The sequence below is a fragment of the Eumetopias jubatus genome, unplaced genomic scaffold (assembly GCF_037043125.1).
Source record: "Eumetopias jubatus isolate StellerSeaLion01/CBP00866 unplaced genomic scaffold, mEumJub1_p1.0 scaffold_4, whole genome shotgun sequence".
In the NCBI taxonomy this organism is placed as follows: Eukaryota; Metazoa; Chordata; class Mammalia; order Carnivora; family Otariidae; genus Eumetopias; species Eumetopias jubatus.
In genome coordinates, this window is record NW_028274810.1 from 116466135 (window position 1) to 116471976 (window position 5842).

Genomic DNA, 5842 nt, shown 5'->3' on the forward strand with positions numbered 1-5842 from the left:
TCAATCTCTCTGTTAGTGCAGAGCTCATTGCAAGAAAGCGGGATTGGGGTCTTAAGACCCCCGCCCCTTGGACACAGAGACTTGGACCTTGCCAGGTTATAGACCCTGGAGGCTGTGGGTCCGGATGAGAAACTGCAGGAGGTGAAGTAGGGACAGTCTCAGGAAGAGGGACCGGGATAAGGAGACTAGAAGGAGTGAACAGAGAGGCCACAGGTGCACGGGGCTGTGTGGTGCCCCCAAGGCCGGGGCCGAGAGGATCTTAAGGAGAAATGAGGCACAAGGTGTCTGAGTGGCCTTCAGGATGGAACGGTTCCAGGTGATGGCAAGCCAGAAGGTGGAGGGAGGAAGTGGAGGGAGTGTAGATGTCCGGGGCCCAGAAGGGCAGGTTCTATACATGAGCTCCCCAGGGACACTAAAGGCACAAATTGGGTAGAAACACACTTAACGAATTTGCAAAGTCCACCAGGAATGAGGGAGAGTGGGCAGCAAGATGGTGGGTGCCAGGGCACGAAGGGACAGTGATGTAAGCAGATGGCAGGTGCAGCAAGAGAAAGGTTTGGGGAGAATGGGGGGGTAGTAAATCCAGAACCATGAGTGTGGGCCCCTAGGGACCCCAGCGGCTGCTGCTGGGAGACAGAGGAAAGCAGCCAGGGGCTGGGACGGCAATCAGGGGCCTCGGGACCCCCAGGCATGCCTCCAAGATCCATGCAGCGAGCCTGCCTCTTGGCAAGGCCGGGGTGCTCCCTGTGTGTGCCCGGTACACTTCCTGGAGCACAGAAGACTGGAGCCAGGGGCTGCGATTGCTATCAACTGAGAACATCTTTTCTCAAGCCTTCCAGAAGCTTACCGGTTGTATAAACTGTACTACAGAAAGCTAAGTGCCCTGAGGGTGCCTGCGGATCCACCCATGTCCAGCCTCACCTTCCTGTAGCTGCTCAAGACTTCTGAGAACTCCTCCCCCTCCATGTTTTATAACCTCTGGGCTGGCTTTCCTGAACCTTTATCCAAAACAGGGAGCTCTGGTTGGTGTAGATGTGTAGATCCCTGAAGTTTTCTTCCCCCTGGAGGCCCCCCATGAAGAGGGCTTGGTTGGATCACGGGCCCCCACACGCCCCGAGAGTCCAAGACCTAGATCCAGACATGGGGCTTCTCTGCAAAAGTGGGAATGATTTCTGATCTGTCTGCCTAATGCGATAGTGGGGAGAACTAATATGCTTTATGTTTACATACATTTCATTTGGTGAATACCCCACCAAGGGCCCCTGGGGGCTGGTGCTGGCATGGGCAAGACAAGGTCTCTGCCTTCAGAAGACCACAGTCCGAAGGGGGGCAGATAGGCAGGCAGCCAGACAGCAGCAACACCAGGAAAAGTGGGAGATTTTTTTTTTTATTATGTTATGTTAATCACCACACATTACATCATTAGTTTTTGATGTAGGGTTCCATGATTCATTGTTTGTGCATAACACCCAGTGCTCCACGCAGAACGTGCCCTCTTTAATACCCATCACCGGGCTAACCCATCCCCCCACCCCCTCCCCTCAGTTTGTTTCTCAGAGTCCATCGTCTCTCATGGTTTGTCTCCCCCCTCCGATTTCCCCCCCTTCATTTTTCCCCTCCTGCTATCTTCTTCTTTTTCTTTTTTCCTAACATATCTTGCATTATTTGTTTCAGAAGTACAGATCTGTGATTCAACAGTCTTTGCACAATTCACAGCGCTCACCATAGCACATACCCTCCCCAATGTCTATCACCCAGCCGTCCCATCCCTGGGAGACTGTTAATAATGACCATGGTTCCCTTTTGCACATGGGTCCACATGGGCCAAGTACTTTGCTTACATTAATCTCATTTAATCCTGCAACAATCCTGCCAGGACGCACAATCCCCCGCTAGAGGAGAATTTAATGAGGAGGCTAAACCTCCAGGAGGTGGAGTAAGGTGCCAGCAAGGAAGGGGTGTACCCAGGACTTCAAAAGCAAGGTCCTGAGTTCCCGAGTCCTGGCTGAGAATGAGAAACCTCCGTTTCCCACAAGAGCAGGGGCCCAGGGGACTGTCAGCTTTGCTCCAGACTGAAGCACTTTGGAGACAAGCCCCCGCGGACTGGTTCCAGGTGGTAGAACAGGTCCTGCCCTGGGAAAGCCCAAGCTGCCAAAAAGGTTCCTGTTGTGACCTTGGCCCAGAGCACTGACCCGGCCACCTAGCGATGGCAGCCACCAGAGGGTGCAATGCCCCCCCCCCCCCCCCCCCCCCCCCCCGCCGCCGGCGTCAACAGACAGCTTCCCGCTCAGCGTTTTGTCGGGCCCCAGAAAGCAGATGAAAACCACGGGAGAAAACACACACACCCATCAGAACTTAAAAAACAAAACAAAACAAAAAACTTGGCTTTAAGTATCAATTCCAAAAGCCTCCAGATAAGGAGACAGATATCTCTGCCCTCAGCCAAGAGAACTGGGTCAGGAGGAAGAGCGTTAACCCAGCTGGAAAAGGTCAAAACCCCCAAGCGAGCATGGAGTGGCTGAAAGTTTTCTGTGTGCTCACCACACACGGCATTGCAGGCCTGTGGCCTGCACGGACATCCAGATCTTGGAATTTTGCTGGCTTCCCGCTGCGGCCCTTCTCCGTGACTCATTAGCTTTGTGAGCTCGGGGAAAACCTGATTTCCGGGAACCTTCGTTTCTTAACCTGGAAAACGGGCATGTGTGTATTTGAGTGACGGAGTGCATACAAGGCAAACAGGCGGTGTTACCGTTGTCTGAGTCCTTTCTGTTTGCCAGGCATTTATCAGGCATTTTCTCCGTGAAGTCTCCCCACAGCCGCATGAAAAAGATAGTGGTACCGTCTGCACGAGGCACAGAGACTGGTGGTTACTTGGATGGAGGCGCGACTCACATCCGCTCTTTCTCCCTGGAGCCCACATGCGACGGGACCTGGAAATCCAGGATCGAGGGACGGCCATTGAGGTTAGCACACATTTAATCCACATAACAGAGGAGATGGGCTACATGCTTCCTTCGTGGCCCAGCCTGGCCAGGGGAGGGGCGGGCAGCGTCTGGGGCATCCTGACCCTGGCCCCGTGGGACGGACAGAGCAGGCCGGGGCACGTCGGCGTGAGGGCAGAGGCTGGGTGGGAGGGCTCCAGGGCGGTCAGATGAGAAGAGAGCCAGACTCTGCACATACCAACTGGCCCCATGTGCATTATACCTCGGTCTGGCCCCTGCCTGGGGGTTCAGATGTCCCAGGACAGCCTGGGGGTAGGGACCATATTTATTCATCCACCCACGTTTGTGGAGTATAGAGCACCGTGACAGCCATGGGAGGACGTTCTGTACTTCCCTGATGTAACCATCTTGTTTTCTGGTGGAGATGGGTCAAACCGGCCATCAGAAAACAGTGTGACATGTGGCTACAGAGCTCAGAGTTCCGTGGAGCCCAGGGCTTGAGCTTGTCTAGGGAGATCAAGGGAGACTTCCTGGAGGGAGAGGCCACTCGGACGAGATGTGAGGAGTGAGGATGGTGACTCAAGCAAGGAAGAGGTGGGAGGGGGTGCCAAGCAGAGGGAGGAGCAGGCGCAAAGGCCCGGAGATGAGGAGGGTGTGGCACGATCACAAAGCCAAAGGTGCTCGTGACACTGAGGAAGGGAGGCAGGACCCCATTCTTTTGGGAATCTAGGGGATATTGGGCTTTATCCTCAGGAAAAGGCAGAGCACTGAAGGGTGCAGACCAGACTGAGTAGGGAAATCTAAAGTGCCATCACCGAAAGAACGCTAGGTGTGGTGGTTGAAAGCATATTTACATAAAATGCATATTTTATAAGGTGCTTTACATTCTTGCTCTCCTTGAGCAACACCCAGCCAGCAACAGGTGAGCGAACTCGAGCTGACAAGTGAAATATCTGGCTGAGAACAACATCCCGTGAGTCAGAGGCAGGCAGGGCGGGACTTGGGACTGCAGAGCCCAGCCTAAAGCCCCTCTGCACTCCCCAGCTCTGCACACAGTCCCACCGCTGTCTCCCAGCTGGACAGTGAGCCCCTCATGACTGCGACCACCCTGCATTCCCACAGTGCAAGTGTGAGGAGCTAAGTGGTTTGAATGGAAGGGATCTATGATGGTAAGGCCCGGGTTTCCATTGCTGGGGCTCACTCCTGGCCAAGACTCGGGCAGGGCTTTGCTGCACTCCCAAGCTCAAGGTCCTCCAAATGGGTGGGAGGCACGGATCACTTGGAGGACGACCAGCTCCATTATTCCATAAAGGAACAGTTTGCAATGTTCCTCTGTGAACCATCCAGGCATCCCAAAGGAGTTGAAAACTTCTGAAAGTTATGACTGGAATCTCTTACTGGAGCAGAAGAAGAAGAAGGGGAAGGGGAAGGGGAGGGAGGGGGAGGGGGAGATGGAGAAGAAAGAGGGGGAGGGGAGAGGAGGGAGAAGAATCGGGGGGAGGGGGAGAAGGAGCAGGAATAAACAGAAGGAGGAAAAAAGGGGTAGGGAAGGAGAAAGACAGATGAGCGAATGTTATAGCTACCAATACATAATAGCTTTCTTTCAAATTATTTCTAACTGGTACTAAAAATAAATTATTTTTAAAAACCTACAGAATGGAAGAAATTATTTCCAAGTCATCTCTCCGATAATTTCCAGAATATATAAAGAACTACCACTCAACAACAAAAAGGTAAAAAACCCGATTATCCACTTAAAAACTGTCAAAGGATTTGAATAGATATTCCTCCAAAGAAGTTATACAAACGGACAATGTGCTCGGGAAAAGATGCTCAACATCGTTAGTCAGGACTTTGATTGCTTCGACTTCACGTCCGCTGGGATGGCTGTAATCAAAAAGACAGAAAATGACAAATGTGGGCAAAGATGTGGAGGCACCGGAACGCTTGTCCCCTGCAAGTGGAAATGGACCTGCCACGCAGTAAAGCATGGTGGTTCCTCAGAAAGTTCCACGTAATTGCCATATGGCCCAGGAATCCTACTCGTAGGTATATACCCAAAATAATTAAAAACAGGTATTCAGACACATGGACGTGAATGTTCTTAGCCGCACTATTCACGAGGGCTGAAAGGTCCAGGCCACCTAGTTGTCTTTCAACAGAAGAGTGGATAGATCGCGGTGTATCCATACAATGGAATATTCTTCAGCCATAAGAAGGAATAAGGTACTGAGAAATGTCACGATGTGGATGCACCTCATATTTAAACATCATACGAAGTGAACAAAGCCAGACACAAAAGGCCACATGTTATAGGATTCTATTTATGTGAAATAGCCGGAATTCGTGAATCCATAGAGACAGAAATCTGAGCAGTGGTGGCCAGGGCTGGCGGGCGCCGTGGGGCCACGGGTGGGCCACGGGTGGGCCATGGGAGTGACTGCCTCATGGGCCTAGGGTTAGATTCTGGGTTGATGTGAAGATTCCGGAACTGTATAGAAACGGCGGTTGCAGAACAATAAAAGTACTAAATGCCACTGGTAGTACATCTTAAAATGTTGGTTATTTGTTAAATGGATTTCACCTAAATTAAAAAAAAAAGCTAAAAAAATTAAAATACTAATACATAAATCTTTTCCCCTATATCATCTTCTCATTTGATAAGATGAGCCTTATGAGGTGGCAGGATACGTATTAATAATAATCCCTTTTTATGGATGTGGAAACCAAGGCTCAGGGTGAATAGACAACTTGCTCAAAGTCTCTGGGGTCTTAGCAGCAGTGGAAAGATCAGACTGTCCGGCTTTGGCAAGAATCTAGGGGCCGATGTCTGTATCTCTGGGCCCATGGCCAGAAATCAGGAAGACACGAGCCCCCTCTGGGCCCAGTTTCAGGGCAGC

General features: G+C 51.5%; 1 long non-coding RNA gene across 1 annotated transcript; it reads left to right on the forward strand.

The window, feature by feature from the left end:
* Positions 1–2340: 2340 nt before the first annotated feature.
* Positions 2341–5479, forward strand: LOC148164601 (uncharacterized). The gene is made up of 2 exons (XR_015768055.1): positions 2341–2963; positions 4598–5479. It is a non-coding gene; the product is annotated as an uncharacterized LOC148164601 (long non-coding RNA).
* Positions 5480–5842: the final 363 nt, after the last annotated feature.